This window comes from Gopherus evgoodei, chromosome 4 (assembly GCF_007399415.2).
Source record: "Gopherus evgoodei ecotype Sinaloan lineage chromosome 4, rGopEvg1_v1.p, whole genome shotgun sequence".
Lineage (NCBI taxonomy): Eukaryota > Metazoa > Chordata > Testudines > Testudinidae > Gopherus > Gopherus evgoodei.
Genome location: NC_044325.1, coordinates 141,919,176 through 141,936,434, shown reverse-complemented (window position 1 = coordinate 141,936,434; position 17,259 = coordinate 141,919,176). Strand labels below are relative to the sequence as shown.

Here is a 17,259-nt window from a genome sequence, read left to right as displayed (position 1 = left end):
TCTATTAAAACTTCTGTCCTCTGTAGCAAGGGCATTTTAAAAGCTGATGACTGAAATATTTAGACAGACCAGTATCCTTAAAAACCCCATTAAATGATGAGACAAAAACACTGATCTCTTACTTACAAGAGAGGTTTCTGACAATGTGAAACCCAAAGAGAAAGCCTTCTTTGAGGCTCCAGTCTGGTGGACAAGCAGTACCACTTGGGAAGCAGGAAAGTTGGTGGGGTGAGATGAATGGGGCTAAAAAGAATATAGGGAGGGTGACTGTGCCCTTCAACATGACTGGGGGACTTTACCATTTTTCCTGAAGAAGAAACCTGACCAGAGCAGTGAGGATGCACCCGAAGAACTTAGTGTAAGGGCCTTTTATTGCATTGAAGTTCTGATCAGCTTCCTAAATGAGCAATTGCATCTTCCTCCCCACCTGCTCTTCCATTCTGAAGGGAACACAGATCGTCATAGCTACTGAACTTTTTGTTACATTCTCACAGGGGATGGCTTAGATGTCTAAGTCTGCAATACACAGGCACTTTGAAGCCCCAGGTTGATACTGCAGAAGGGTCGACTCAGCCCTTTATCTTGAGGTAGGTAAGTGGAAGTTCCCCATAGAGATGATCAGTCAGATACTTGGGTGGGGCCCAATTCTAGCCTCACACACAGTGTTCTTATACTGGCATAACCATTTTCTTCAATGCAATTTACTGCTGATTTGCACCAGCGTGAGATCAGAATCAGGCTCTGGGAGATAAGCTTTATGGAGTTTCCTGTCTTGTAGGTGAGGGGGGCTAACCTGTACAGGTGACAGTTCGGCCCATAGATTGGAAAAGTCTCTCTTATCCTTTGGGATGAAGGGTGATATATAAAGAGAAACTATTTATCAATGCAACACAGCTGTCTTACCGTGTGCTGTTGAGGCAACATAACTGTCAGATAAGGCACTGGACCGGAAGTAGGAGACCTATTCCTGGCACCATCATTAGTCTGCTATTTGATTTTGGAAGCCGTTTCACCTCTCTGCCACTGCTTCCCATCCCATCTTTTGTCTGTCTGGTGTATTTAGATTATAAACTCTCTGGGACAGGACCTGTCTCACTGTATGTAAACACAGTGCCTAGCACACGGGGTCCTACACACTGCTGTCATTTAATACCAGAATACCAAAGAGCTTTACCCAAGAAAGGTAAAAGGAATCACCCCTACATGAAACCATGGAGATCACGGGGGGAAGGATAACTCAGTGGTTTGAGCATTGGCCTGCTAAACCCAGGGTCATGAGTTCAGTCCTTGAGGGGGCCACTTAGGGATCTGGGGCAAAAATCTGTCTGGGGATTGGTCCTGCTTTGAGCAGGGAGTTGTACTAGATGACCTCTTGAGGTTCCTTCCAACCCTAACATTCTATGAGTCTATGTTAGAAATATTCTTCCAGCTAAGTGTGTCTGTCTCTTTCTCACACACACATATCCCACCACCAGGCAGAAGCCTGGCAGAACAGTGTGTCAATAAGATCAGCACTGTGAACCAGACATGCTGTAAGATTAAATCATAGCAGCATTTTATCCATCCCTCATTTACTCTAAATGAACAGGTTTCCACCATCAAGGTCTTGGTGTGGCTTGAGAAATGCAACAGGGATATTAGCATTGGGATCAGTGTTTAAAGCCAAGACTGTGGGTTTGATGGGGGAGGGAAGAAAATGTGCAGCTGGTAACCTGGATGCTTCCACAAAAGCTGAAATGAGTTTCCTTTTCATAGGGATGTGTGTGATACACTGTGAACCAGCTTTGGTCCTGACTTAAGTGGATGCAACAATAACTAAAGTCATTCAGGGTTGCACCAGTCAATGCCACAGCTGAATCAGGTAATTTCATTTTGTAGCAATGGTTACAGTTCCTTTTTGCAAAGTTATCACCATTCAAACCTTGCTTGGCAAAACATGCAGACCCCATTTGTGGTAACAGTATCCTCAGCTGTTCGGTTTGTTCCATTGGGACCATGGCCGTTCCATGTATCCATAGCAACCAGCATTTATGCACAGAAATTCCCATGTGAACAAATCGGGGGGTGGAATTCAGACACTACTTCAAAAATTATTCATGAAAAATTAGTCAGAGCTGTGTGTCTGCCCCCAGCAATGCAAGGAAATTGCCAAGTGGGAGACTTTCCCTTTCATTTCCCCTTTGCGAAAGGTGTTAATTGCAAGAGAGGGAAGGGCGTCATTTACTGGAATTTTCATTCTGACATGCCAATTTCAGTCCATGGTTCTACTTAAAAACTTCTTGTTGGAAAAAACACACTGGTGGGGACACAGAGCAGTTGGCACAGACCAGCCCATCTACCACTGCTCTTAGACATCATGTATTCCTCTAAATTCAACTCACATTACAATTTAAGCAAAACTAAAATATTAGTATACAGGGATTCTTTTGATACTTCTGGATGAAAATACAGTAGAACCTCAGAGGTATGAACACCTTGGGAATGGAGGCTGTTTGTAACTGAAGAAAATATTATGGTTGTTTTCAAAAGTTTACAACTGAATATTGATTTAATACAGCAAAAGAAAAATGCTGCTTTTAGCCACCTTAATTTAAATGAAACATGCAAAGAAAAGTTTCCCTACTTTGTCAAATCTTTTCTTTTTTAAGTCTTTTTTTAGTACAGTACTTAACATTTAATACAGTACTGTACTGGTATTTGCTCCTTTTTGGGTGGGGGGTCTCTCTGCTGCTGCCTGATTGTGTATTTCCAGTTCCAAATGAGATGTGTGGTTGACCGGTCAGTTCATAACTCCAGTGTCCGTAACGCCGAGGTTCAACTGTAGATCCTGTTGTTCTCGCTTGCCTTTGGATTTAATCATGCAGCCAGTCTCACCCTGAGCCCAGACCTGCACTAAGGAGAACATGTTCATGTTGCATCCCTTCCCCTACTCTTTGTATTTAAAAAAAAACACTTAAGGCCTCATCTTACAAATGTTGGTCAGTCATTTTTTTGGGTACGTCTACACTACCTGCCAGATCGTTGAGTAGGGATTGATGTATCACGTCTCATCTAGACGTGATACGTCAATCCCCGAACTCGCTCCCCATTGACTCTAAGGCGAGAGGTAGAAGCAGAGTCGAAGGGGGAGCGGCAGCCATCGATCCCGTGCTGCGAAGACGTGAAGTAAGTCAATCTAAGTCGATCTAATATGTCGACTTCAGCTACAAAAATAGCATAGCTGAAGTTGCATATCTTAGATCGATTCCACCCAGTATAGACCAGGCCTTAAAATCAATGAAGCCACTTCAGAAGCATGGTAGCACTAACTGCTTGGGTATGAGACTCCACTACCAGCTGGGTTCTCAAGTTAGAACACTGTGGTAGCTTAAAAGGAACCCACCAGTACATACACCATAAGACTATGGGCCAGGTTTACAAAGGTATTCAGGCACTTACCCACATTTTCGGTGCCTAGGCACCTTTGTAAATCTGGCCTTGTATAAACAGTCATGTCTGTTCACTCACCACTGGACTTCCCCTCCACTGCTTGCTGGGTTGTGGGTGGGTGTAGTGTGAGAGAGAGGCAGAGCGACAGGAACTGAAAGAGTATTCTTTTGAGTGGACAGTGCTGCTGGTCTCCAGCCTTAGGGGACGCAATTGGCTAGGGTAACCAGATAGCAAGGGTGAAAAATCAGGACAGGGGTGGAGGGTAACAGACATCTATATAAGAAAAAGCCCCAAATATCAGGACTGTCCCTATAAAAATCGGGACATCTGGTCACCCTACAGGTGACTGTGCTCACTCTGTACTCAAGTCCGAGCTAATCAAGGCCTTCGGTTCCCAACGAAACAGGTGCTACATAGTTTCATTACAGCGGTGTCTCAAGAGATGAGACAGGCATGGAAAAACCAAAAAGATTTGTACTGAATGCTGCCTTGAAATCCCTGTAGCAAACAATGCACCTCCTGGGGAATCTATTCCATAGGTAGGGTGATCAGACAGCAGATGTGAAAAATCGGGACGAGTATGTGTGTGTGTGCGCGCGTGTAATAGGAGCCTATATAAGAAAAAGACCCCAAAATCAAGACTGTCCCTACAAAATCAGTACATCTGGTCATCCTGTACATAGCTAACAGTTACACTTCAGCCAGTTCATGCTAATGATTTTCAGTGCAGTTTCATGCTAATTTAGCCACAGAGCAAAACATGCAGAAATATACTCACCGTACCCCAGATCCCAGAGGTACAGTCAGCTCCATATTAGCTCCAATTCACTCTTATTTCCCCTCCCATCAATATTTGTTCATAATACACTAATGGGTCATTACTGAGAAACAGGCAAGGTTGCTGTCTACTATGCCCTTTTCAACCACTCATCTTTAACTAGCTGGCTAGATATTAAGTGTGACTAATGACTCTTGTTGCATCTTCTCTACAGCTACTCAGCATGGAACCCAGGGAAGGTATAATTTAGAACTGCTTTCAAAACATCGGAACTGCAACATGTAATTACAAGTCAGGAGAGAAAAAAACGTGTGGGTGAAAGACATCAGGACAACTTGAGAAGGAGCACAAAAGCCTCATCAACACTATAGCATCACACACACACACACACACACACACACACACACCCCAGCACCTCCTGTGAGAAACAACTGGCCTAGGTTTTCAGAAGTCTTTTGCAGGGGGTCTCAGTTTTTAAGTGAGAGATGTTTCAGAAAACTAGGCCTCCTTCAAGGTCTCTCAAGCATTATTTTCAGAAAACAATGAGCATTTGATTTCTGGAAGAAGAGGGTCCTTTAAGGTGTTTCAGATTGAGACACCCAAAATTTACTAGTCGCTGTTGAAAATGTAGACTAACAAAGCTTAAACACTATTGTTGCTAGAAGGGTCCTAGCAAGATTTCCCTGACCAGTGCAAAAAGTCTTTTGGGAGGTTTAGATTTTATCTGGGAACAGAGTTACAACAACATTATAAACTTCTGTTACAGACAGCCTGACGCAGCCACTTTAGTGGAATTTGGCTTCAATGGTTATCAAACCCCCGCCCCAAAATCTCATCAGGGGAACTAAATTGGAATATTGAACATGACTAGTGCTAGCTTTCTTTCACCCACAGATGGGACAGGCAGGGCCTTGAAAGCAAAAGTCACCTTGATGTACCATGAAGAATAATTAATTAGCTGAACAATGAAAAGACGTTATTCCTGACTAATTCATTCGACAGCTGACTGGAAAGAAATTCACTAAATAAGGTATATGAGAATATTATTCACAGAACTCTAGAAATAAGGTCACAAGTTTCATTACGCTGACAAAGACCTGAGCTTTCTGAACTACAAAAATAGAAAGTGTGTTAGGACAAAAAACAGCGGGACAAGGTCATGCACCCCCACCCTAAAAAAAAGAGCTAGGTGGGAAATGGTCTGTTGCATTAAACTTAATGTCGAAAACCAATATTTAGTCATGGAAACATTTTCATAGCAAAACAGGCTTGTTCTGCAAGATTGCCCTCCGCCAAAGAAGAACAGGATTTTTGCATAGCTGGTTTTAAACAGCTGACTTAACACTGTAAACAGGCCCTTACAGTAATAAATGTGTTTTCTAGAGAGAGAACAGAGGCCCAAACAAAAAAGAGAAAGAAGAAAAGCAGAGAATGACAACAAGATTTTGAGAACCTCAAAGGAAAGACTATAAAAATGCTAAGTGATCTGTTAATATTAGCGGTCTAATCCTGATCTCCGTAACACCAATGTAAATCTGGAGTAACTTTATTGACGTCAACACATTTACCCCAAATTATGTAACAAAAAGCAGAACATAGTGCAGAGGGCTGAATTTCCCACTCATGGGGAGAGCCCTCTAGACCAGTAGTTTTCAACCAGGGGTCCAGTGCCCCCTAGGGGGGCTGTGAGCAGGTTTCAGGGGGTTCCCCAAGCATGGCCAGCATTAAATGCACTAGGGCACTGAAGCCTGAGCAACTTATATTTGCGGTGCCCCCTGGGCAATTGCCCTGCCTGCTACCCCTTAATGCCAGTCCTGGCTTTTATATGGAGAAAAACAGTTGTTGTGGCACAGGTGGGCTGTGGAGTTTTTATAGCATGCTGGGGAGAGTGGGGGCTCAAAGAAAAAGGTTAAGAACCCCTGCTCCAAACAGCAAAAAAAACCCATTTCCCAACTCCATGGCTCTGATTTCAGGCAAAGGGCTACATGGAAGAGGGAAGGGGCTCAGCTTTGGAGTCACACATTAGTGGGGAGATCCTGCTGCAGCACCACTAATCGTGGGTACCTCGGAAGGGAGTTAGCTCCTCCTTCCCATGAGCATGCTTCCTCCAAGGACTGTGGTGTCATCAGCCCCCCCTCTACTCCTATATCACCCACTCCAACTGGAGGAGAAGCAAGGAGGGCCTGTAGAAGCCATGGAGCTGGCATTTACTATGCAGAGAACAGTGTTCATTTCTGCAGGAAAAACCCTCTGTCCGGGTTGCTACCAGAGAATGGCTCAAAGAACACAGTTTCTCCACAGCTCTGCTTCAATTTTAACCCAGTATCTCCTCTAAAAATATATATATAAAAAAACAAACTGCAGAGGTGGTTTGGGAGGAGGGAAAGCCTACAGAAAAATTTCAGACTGGTAGCCATGTAAGTCTGTATCAGCAAAAAGAACGAGGAGTACTTTAGTCTCTAAGGTGCCACAAGTACTCCTTGTTCTTCCTACAGAAAAAGCTTCCTTCCCCATTTCCAGGCATTTCAGATCCTTTTCATCAAGGTTCCTGCTCTTTTGCTCTGAATAATACAGCCAGGGTTTAGTAACTGGCTCTCTCTAGATGATCCAAACACTTAACTTCTCACTGACATGGGGTAACTCTGGGGCGGATGTGACGAACTGGGAAAGTTCTTAATGTTTTCTCTGAATACTGTATTGGTGCCTCAGTGTCCCCATGGCAGTTCTTAAGTATCTGGCAGAGCAATGGCCAGTGCACCTAAATGCCTGACACTCTGTCTCCTAGCAACTGATGGCCTGGGCCCCTCCTCTGCAAAGGTGCCAGCTGAAGGTGTTGGAGACAAAGGGATCAGATGACCTCCTGGCCCGGGAAAGGGGCTAGGCAGAGAGGAGGGACTGAGGGAGGGGTTGTGAGTCTGGAGCTGGCTGGGGTCAAGGGTGGAGGGCAGACCTGGGGGTCTGGCTCACTTTCCCCCAGAATGGACCCAGCCGAGGGGTCCGGTTCGCTGTATCTACAAGCTCTGTTTTAGACCCTGTTCCTGTCATCGAATAAACCTCTGTTTTACTGGCTGGCTGAGAGTCACGTCTGACTGCAAAGTGGGGGTGCAGAACCCAGTGGCTTCCCCAGGACCCCGCTGGGGTGGACTCGCTGTGGGAAGCGCACGGAGGGGCAGAGGATGCTGAATGCTCCAAGGAGAGACCCAGGAGGTGAAGCTGTGTGAGCTTCTTGCCCTGAACAAGTCTGCTCCAAGGGAGAGGAGGCTCCCCAAAGTCCTGACTGGCTTGGTGGGGAGCAGTTCCAGAGTATTGCCCGGTGACTCCGTGACACTCTGGGGTGCTGTTTAACAGCACAAAGCAATGCAATAAAATAGGCAGTGAAGAAGGTGCTTGCATTCAACTGAAGCCGCAGGAGAATTTAGGAAGACAGGAGACAATCACTCAATTTGAGACTTTGGCCAGGACACTGGGGACAATGCTCCATCTTTTCTGAAAAGAGCTTGTTAATGACCACAAGGGATCAGACCTCAGTTTTACTTCTCACCCAAAAAACAGGTGAATAAAAAAAAAGAATAAAAAGTGAAGAGGCAAGAGACTACAGCTCCAGATAATGAGCAAAGTGACTAAATACATTTAAAAATAACTAGAATTCATTCAGATGCTCCTGTTTCTATGCAAGTTTTTGGCATTGGCTTCAATGGGAGCAGACAAAAATCAGAGTGAAACATGGTCTATATATAAAAAGGCAGAAAAAACATTGAATGATTTCAAGATGCTCTAGTAATGTTTCTCAGAAACTCTCATACAATACTGTGTACAGTACAGTTTTGTTTGCACAGGGCTTTCAAAACAGGACAACAACCTCACAATAGCTGAAATGGTACGAAAGTTATCACTCTTCTCCCCATGAGAGAGATGAACTGCTTGATTCTACTTCCGGCTACACCAGTGATTATCAGACCTGCCTGGTTTCAAATGGTCCAGACACTCTAAAATACCTAAAAGTTAGAGGGTCATGAGATCTCTGCATTGGTTGGGAGACACTGGAAAGCAGAGCAGGGGAACTGAGAGAGAGCCAGAGTTTGATGAATTTCACCATACAGCACCCGAATGCTGCACAGAGCTCACAGCAGCAGCAGCAAAGCAAAACCCAGCAGGTAACTCAAGGATTCACACATAAGAGGTAAGATCAGTATCTGTATTCACAAGGGATGTCTGCCACCAGAGCTAAAACACACAGCCCTGTGTGGAGCTTGGATTCACTCAGACCTATTGTTCTGCTGAGAACAGACAAAGGTCTCCCCTCCCAAAGATTAGAGAAAGTCTGTATTTTTGTCCCCTTTAACATTTTAAGATGCTCACAAGGGATGCTGGGTGGGATGAGGGTATACAAAATTCCTGACCATTATGCTACATCTCCATTCCGCCTCTCTGTGTTCTGTGCATATGAAAATCCCCTCCTGTATGTAACTCCCAAGCTATCTAATATGCAGGCCAGCCTACCTTTGCCTTTCACGTTTAAGCCATGTTTATCTCCTCCTAAGTTCAAGTTAAGGATCTTTCAGTCTCCTCTATCCCAGACAAGGAGGTTCTCCATGTGACCACAGAATTTTGAGTTAAGCTCTCAAAGACCAAAGCAACATCCAGGCAGCAGAACGCTGGGACCTACTGTTTCCAAGGACGCAACACTCAGACCTGTCTCTAGCCTTCAGCTGCACGACACACACAACAGACCTTCCCAGTGTCCAGCAGAAAAAATAATTCAATTGCTTCAGAAGATCCGCCCCCTGATAGAATTTCAGCAGCCTTCTCTGGCTTACACAGAGCTTTATTATCTCCAGAACACCAGGTCTCCAAGTGCCACAGTGAATGGGAGAACACACATGACCATTTATTAGTAACTGCTCCCCCATAACTCTCTCTCCCTCTTTTCCCTCCCAACTCTCTCTGGATTTCCCTCATGCATAATGCAGGAGTTGTAGCCCTTGACACTACCCACTCTGTACTCTGCGCCTTTCCGAGTCAGCTGAGAACAGGCTCGAGTGCCAGTCAGGGCCTGTCCCCATGTTCCACGCACTGGAGGCCAGAGACACTTGTATGCCAGGGTTTTTGTTTGTTTGTTCCAAATGCAGCCTCGTTCTGTTTCAGCCCTTTTAAATAGAGCTCAGCACTGATATGACAGATTCACAGAGCACACATCACGCTGACAAAAAGCCTGGAAGTTCTGCTCTCTCATACCCCAGTGAGAGCTCACAGAAGGCAATGGGGGGAAGGGGGCTGTCTCAGCTCTGTTACACCAATGCATTTGGCCCCATATATTGTGGAATAGCTTCCAGCAGTTTAACTCAGATTATTAGCATCATTTATGGGAGGATTTGTAATATTACATTGCCCTTCTCTAGCACCACCCACCAAGAATCTCAAGGGCTTTAGGTATGTCAATTAAGCCTCAGACTACCCACTTCACATTGAGACACGTATCACAACCACCATTTTATAGATGGAGAAACTGAGGCACAGAGGGCAATGTCGTGTGCACAAGGGCACACAGAGGAGAACGGAGTTCTAAAGGGAATTAGTGGAGAAGTCAAGAACAGAACCCATAAGCCCTGACTCACAGCCACTAAACTACTTGCCCATTCTTCCTCATTCTTTTAAAATATTAAGGCTTCCTTCACTGATATTAATAGGAACCCACTAATATGGAAAACAGAGTTAGAATTAGTCAACAAGCAGAATGGCTAGAGCTCAGAAAGGGAAAAGAACCTTCTGCTGGTTTCAGATGATACTTCTTGTTGCCAAAAGGCAGATGGGGTGCAAACCAGACAGCCTACAGAACTGGAAGGACAGAAGCAAGCCAGACAGCTAGCAGAACCAAAAACAGAGACCAGGAAGATGTGAGGAATAAAAATACTAAGTTTGGCACAGGCACACTCATATCTGGAACTCACTGGAGACAGAAAAGGTGACTTACCCACACACACTTTGCTAGATGGCTTGGATGCCCTTTGCAAAAGCTTCAAGAAATGGAAGCAAAGTAATCCAGCCAAAAAACCAAACCAACCTTGATAGACCTCGCTGCACATGAACTAGATGACATTCTAGAAATGTGGCTGGTTAATGCCAACACCTCAGTGATCGATCAGGACGGAGCTGTATGGTAGAATAAGGTTATAGTCTCAAATTCTCCACTTTCCTCTTACTTTTACTTTGAGTGTGTCATTAGCAGTATACTTCAACACCAAGAGACAGTCAGAGGGCCTGATTCTCCTCTCATTTACATCAGTGTTGCTCTATTGCCTGCAGTGCTGCTCTATTGCCCTGGATTGCCTGCAGAAGAGTTGCCCTGCCCAGAGTTGCCCTGAACAGGAAGAAAATCAGGCCCAGAGTCTGCTACCCTATTATTCTGCTCCATGGCAGCTTCCTGATCAATATCTACCTCTGGGCCTACATAGGGACACATGGAGATTGGACAGCGTGGTAGGGAAACATCCGGACTCTGGTTTATGAATTCCTCAACCTCAAGGACTTAAACTGGAGGCGACGTCCCCAGAAAACTCCTTCATGTGAATAACTCCTGCTCTTGCTGTACAGCCCCTGCTTTTCGCACAAAACTCAACTCAGCCTCAACTAGAGACCCACAGCAGCCTTTCCACAATATGGATGTTAGACCCACCATATTCCTATCAAGCCTCTTGGATCCCAAAGGACTTCATAAACTTAGTGGCCAAGGCATCCATGCAAAGGCAACATGAGATTGGGGGCAGGAGCAGGGGTGGGGTGAACCATATGAAACACTTTGCACATTTCAACTCTAAATGTTCCTGGAAAGAAAGTTTTCCCGGGCATGAAGGATTAGCAGCCTTGTGGAGCAAGCAGAGGGCATGGCCTTATTCTTCCATGAATCCCAGGGTCTGTGAGCATCTGAGACCTGCTGATCCTTGGGGCATCCAAGTTCAGAGTGTGTCATCATGGGCCTCCCTTCCACAGACCTTAATGGTCAAACAGCCATTGTCCCACTAACCATCTGTCCCACCCCAGCTGAGGGGATACAAATTGGAGTTTTTGCTGCTCTGAGCAATATTTGATTCCAAAGACCAGCCTAGAATGGCTTTTCCCTAGATCCAGGTTTCCACCTAAAGGCAGCCATGCTCCCTGCTGCCACCCCTTCAGGGCTAGTGCAACCATTTAGGCGACCTAGGCAGTCGCCTAGGGTGCTGGCATTTGGGGGGGCGCCATTTTCTTTGGCAGTGACCGCGGCGGCCAGATCTTCGGTAGCCCCGGTCACCGCCGGCATTTAGGCGGAGGGAGATGGGGCAGGCGAGTGCAGGGAGGGTCGCCTGCAGCAAGTAAGGGGGGGGCGGCACGCAGGGGAACTGCCCGCCCCAGCTCACCCCTGCCCTGCCTCCTCCCCGAGCACGCTGTGGCTGCTTCACTTCTCCCGCCTCCCAGGCTTGCAGCGCCAATCAGGTTAGGCGCCACAAGCCTGGGAGGTGGGAGAAGTGAAGCAGCCACGGCGTGCTCAGGGTGCTCGTGCATGGAGCAGGGGTGAGCTGGGGCAGGGGGATGCCTCAGGACGGAGGGTGAGGAGCTACCGCGGGGGGGGGGGGTGCCTCAGGACAGGGGTGTGGGGGCGTGAAACATCCTTGCACCAGCCCTGCACCCCTTCAAAATCCCATAAGGCCCTTAACTCAGCTAGGTTGTCAGGGACTTTGCAAGGCCTGTAACAGTATGACAGGGAATCATTGCTCCCTTCCTTCCATGGTTTTCAGTTAAACTTCACATACCGTACAGAATGTAAAAGCGCCTGCATCCTTATATACACACACTGGGAAATTTCTCACCACTATGCTGACATGCAGCCACCTGTCGGGTGGTGGATGGCAACTAGTCAGAGGACAGAAACACGGCATGATGCATATCAGGAGAAATATTTTGGTCAGAAATCTCCTACTCTTAGGAAGAGCACCATGCAATCTTTAAGGGCTGTGCACCAAGACAGACGCAGTTTCTAAGGACCACATGGCATGGAACTCACTTCATGAAGCCCAGAAAGATAAAGTGCCAAAGTGAATCTGTTGGACTGTTTACTAGTGGTTCTGGGAGAGAAAGTCTGGCAAACACCTGGTGTTCAGCTATTCCTTTATTTGCCACCTAACTAAGCTCCAGATCTTGGTGCTCCAAATGTAAGCACAATTTCCATTACCTTAGTGGGAGTTTTGCCTACACATAGTGTTTGAGATGAAGCCCAAAGTGCAAACCATTACTGCGTATTACGGAATCTCTGGAACACCTAACAAACAGGAGTTAAAGCACTAGGCACATCCAGCTGAACAGCTACGGAGTGGCTTTTTTAATGCTGTATTTATACTGGCCATGGGCAGAGAGAGCAAAAAGCAACTTACTTTGAGCTTTGCCAGGGCTTGATCTGGAGAAGCAGGAAGCAATGAGCTGGGCCAACACTCTTCTTGCTGGGCCAACACTCCCAGCTCCCGAATACGAACAATCCTGATGGCTCCGTGTGCTCCCAGCAAGCAAACCCCGCCACTGAGAATTCACGCAGCCGCTGCCCGGGACTTGGGAACTCAGTCTTTCCCAAAGTCCAGTCACCAGCTGAGCTGAAATTAACCCAGGTTTCCTTTTCCAAACAGCAGCATCAAAAATGATGGCTGGGCAACACCCAAGGGGCGCCTGAACCCTGAGCTGAGGCACCTCCAAACAAAACCAACTTATCGGTTGCCTCCCATACCAATTTCACTCTGTTCTGCTGAATCACTTACTGCATTGGCAGCAGTGCTGAGAGGGGAATTTTACTGAGGCTCAGGCAGCTCAAGCCTAAGACGCAATGCACAGCAGCACTAACTGCATGCTTAACTCGCATGGTGCTGTGGCACAGCTCAGGATGTACAAGCCAATGAGAGGATAATTACTTCACAGCAGGTGCTCCTGTAGCCCAAGCTGGTCTGCCCCTCACATAACTGTCTGCTCCTCTAAACAGTTAAACACTTGTGTGCTGACAAAGAACTAGCTGCCAAGCTATGTTTCCTCTGAGGCTGGGATTGCAAATATGAGGGTACCTGGGCGAGGTGTGGAAGGGAAGTTACTTCCAGCAGCCAAAGGATATTCTAGGGACAGCCAAAGTTGTCTCCCCCACATTTCAGAACATTCAAGAAGCATGGGCTGGATAGCTGGACTTCAGAGAGAACGGAAATCCAAGAGGAACAAATAAAAGTAGGGTGTTCAAACATGGGGGGGAGGGGAGAATGGGAAAGATTCTTATGAAATAATAAAGACAGTGGCCTGATTCTGCTTTCGTACACAGCGTGCAGTTACTTTAACAAGTACATAGCAGGTATAAAATTCAACCAGATCAGAAGTAGCATTTCACTCTCACTTCACATGGCTGTAACTGACAGCACAAGGTGCAGAGCAATGGAAAATCTGTATAAACTGTCTACATAGAGCACCCACTCCTAACTGGAGGGGAGAATGGGTGCTTATATCCTTACTGCACATGCTTTTAATGGATGAAAACCAAAGTAACACTGAGGAAAGAGTTTGAGACAGTTAGTGTGACCAGATAGCAAATGTGAAAAATCGGGATGGGGGTGGGGAGTAATAGGAGCCTATATAAGAAAAAGACCCCAAAATCGGTACTGTCCCTATAAAAATCAGTACATCTGGTCACCCTGGAAAGAGTCATAAAACCCTGAACTCCAGGAGATTTGACCATCCCTAGTGTACATTTTCACACACACACACACACACACACACACACACACACACACACACACACACACACACACACACACACACACACACACACACACACACTTAAAAATCCAACTTCTCCTGTCAGGAAGGAGGGTCTCAGTTATAAGGAGTTCAGTGTTATACAGTTTTACTTCCTGCCCTGCACTGAATGGCTGCAGGACGGTGCTTTCCATGTGGAGTTATTTACATTACACAGACAGTTTTTCCATTCATGATGAAGCAATGTATAGTAATTTTTAAGGAGGGGGAAGAGGGAAGAGACACTCTAGGTTCCTCCACTCCCCCCACCCCAAATATGCCTTCAATCCTCAGTAGCTCCACATCCTAGTGGAGTCTGCAGGATCTGACCTTCTCCAGGACCTGAGGATGTTCTCCATCCTAAGGAACAACCATGCAAACTCTACAGGGCTCTAAGCCATTGCCCGCCCAGGAGATGTGGCTGCCAGCATGGATCCCTCATGCGATGCAATGCAATTGACCACAAGACTGCTGGGCCTGACAAGTTATTGAACATGTTGCTATATTGAGAACTGTGTATTCCCTATGTATTGCCAACACAAGGGCTTCCTCAATCATCTAAAGAGACCTGAGTCATGCCAAACAATGGGCCATGTGTATTCACACATCCCTACTTCAAATTTTTCCCCATGGAGGAGAAGGGAAAGTTTATATGCTACATTTACCATATAGCCTACAGGCAGATCAATAGAAAAAGGTGTTGAAACCAGACCTTTAAAGTTATGTAAACTAGAGACATACTCAAGCAGCTGAAACTGGGTCTAGGATTTTAAACATTCCAGGATTGGGGCAGTTTGGAACCAGGTTTTCAGTTTGGTCCAGTATAAAGATATAATTCCACGTGCATCCCAGTTCAGATTTTGAAAACTCCCAAAGTTCAGATCCTGGGGCCCTGTTTTGAGCTCTTCTCTTGCTTAATCATAGTTCTGGTTGCTTTAATTGCACATGGTGCGCTAACAAGCTTTGACACCAGTAACTCTCAGCTCTGAAACAACACATCAAAAGAGGTAATTTAATTAAAATATGGACTGCAGTCTGCAGACCTCCTAAATTCTTCTGATAATTATGGAAACAGAGATTGAAGGGAGGGGGAGGGAAACCTTTGTTAGGTTAATTGTATGAAGCCTCACAATGAAATATAAGCAGCCTGATTTCCCTAGAGGACATGTGCAAGCTTGACTATAGGTTTTTGTGGGAGATAAAGAAGGAAGTTGCCCCCGAAGGAGCGAGAGACTTGGATTAATCAAGAACAGAAGTGATAAACCAAAGGAAAAATAAAGCTTCCATTTTTCAAACAAACCTGAAATGAGGTATCAACCATCGAGATCTGCAGTTCTGTTGCCATCTTATTAATATGCTATTTTCATTTCCCCGATTAGATGGGGATGGGGATGGGGGGCCAAGGAGAGAAACCATCCTGGTATCTATCTATCTTCCCAAGTGAAAAGGCGTCGCATCCCCTGGGAGATAGCAGTCCAAAGACTTCAGACACCATCTTTTTTAATGGAAGCATTTGAATCCACCCGCTTGCCACAGGCAGAAGGTGCCCTCAAAAATGCCTTTACATCCCCTGACTCAGATGTGTCAAGAACCTGACATTTTAGAACCAACACAGCTATATCTCCGTTATTTTCTGGCTCCTATCCCTAAAGTGTGTTAGTTATTAATGCTTGCTTGATGTTACATGCTTAGGGGTACATTCTTATCTCAATGAAAGAGGATGCACATAACTCCCCCATACACTGCAGCAAAAGCTACCCTTTAATAGCAAATCACAATTCTAGTAACTTCAAGCCTCAAACAGCTGATTAGGATGAGAGATTCACATTATTAGTGACAGCTAATGTCATAGTAGGCACCATGAAATTCCGTTTAAAGTTTAAAAACCAACACACACACACAACCTGCTCCCTTCCCACCAAAGGACATGGCAGTAACTGCCATGAACTGATTTCATTTCAGCTTGGATCTGCATTTGTCATTAACTCAAAATAGCTGCAGAGATAATTATACAGCCAGCCTCGCTGATCTGGATTATTGGGATGTGGGTGATGAGAAGAGAGTAGGTCAACAATCCTAATCCGATTTCCAACCACTGGAAAATTACAGTGGTGTTGGAAATGGAAGGCTCTGCAGTCCAATCGAACAAGAGGATCAGGCCTTTGGGCTAGACGCCAATAGAGGTATGCTAGAGAGCTAAACAGCCATAACAAGCTCTATTTTTGCCTGTGGTCCAGGCAATGTTATCCCCACTGCTGTGCAACTTCGGTGAAAATAAAATACCCCTTCAATCATTTGAAAAATAAAAACCAAAAAGATACAAGCAAGGTCTGAATTTAGAAGCTAAACTAATAATACCTAGTGCCAGTAGAGCACTGTACCAACATTCCCTAACTCGGATACTCAACCCTCCCACGTAGTATTAACGATATGTTACAGTCGGAGAAAATGAAACGAAAAGTGGGTTGTATTCATGGATTCCAAGATCAGGCAGATCACTGTGATCATCTCGTCTGACCTCTTGTATAACACAGGCCAGAGAACTGCCCCAGAATAATTTCTAGAACACGTCTTTTAGAAAAAGACATCCAACCGCCCCTCTGCCCCCCCGCTCCCTGTGTTAATGGGAGCACGGGGAATATGGGCCGGAACAGACTCTCACTGAAATAAGTGGTTGTTTGTATTACAGTAGCAACTAGATTTTGACTGAGATCTGGGCCCCATGGTACTAGTGCTGTGTACACACACAGAAAAAACAAACAGTCTCTGCCCCAAAGAGCTTACAGTCTAAATGACAGAGGAAGGATCACCACCATTTTACAGATGGGGGACTGAGGCACAGGGAGATGGAAGTCATGGGCCCAAGGTCACACAGGGCGTCTTGACCCCAGATCTGCCAAGTCCCACTCCAGTGCCCAAACTATAAAACCATCATTCCTCTCCAATAGTTAAACTCCTCAACTTCAGTGATGCCGGATCAGGACCTAGAGGCTTCCTCCATCACCTTATCCCTTGTGCCTTTGAGTAGGGGCCCGGTACAATCCCAGTCCATTTACTGCTGTCCCTCAAGCACTGGAGGAGGATAGTGAGGAGGGCAGCATTCAATTTCCTCATCAGCAGGGATGGGCAAGGACCAGGCCATATCTGTATCCCCTCAACAGCTACGAGGGGTGTAGCAGAAGCTGCACGGAGCCACACACCAGAAGGCATCATTCTGGTTTCAGGAACGATTACCTTCGCAGCAGCCACCAGCTTTCCACTCC

General features: G+C 45.8%; 1 protein-coding gene across 24 annotated transcripts in view; it reads right to left on the bottom strand.

Annotated features, from left to right (window-relative positions):
- The window catches only part of NFASC (neurofascin), a 184,518-nt gene that overhangs the window by 143,570 nt on the left and 23,689 nt on the right, over nt 1-17,259 (bottom strand). For 21 of the 24 annotated variants that reach the window (XR_004000247.1, XM_030561528.1, XM_030561532.1 and 18 more), the window contains exon 1: nt 8,708-8,938. The exons of 2 other annotated variants lie outside the window; for them this stretch is intronic. The gene's annotated coding sequence lies outside the window, so the exon portion shown is untranslated. Of the gene's footprint in view, nt 1-8,707; nt 8,939-12,609; nt 12,773-17,259 lie in introns of those variants that run through there. One more of the 24 variants, XM_030561530.1, reaches the window with a different exon arrangement.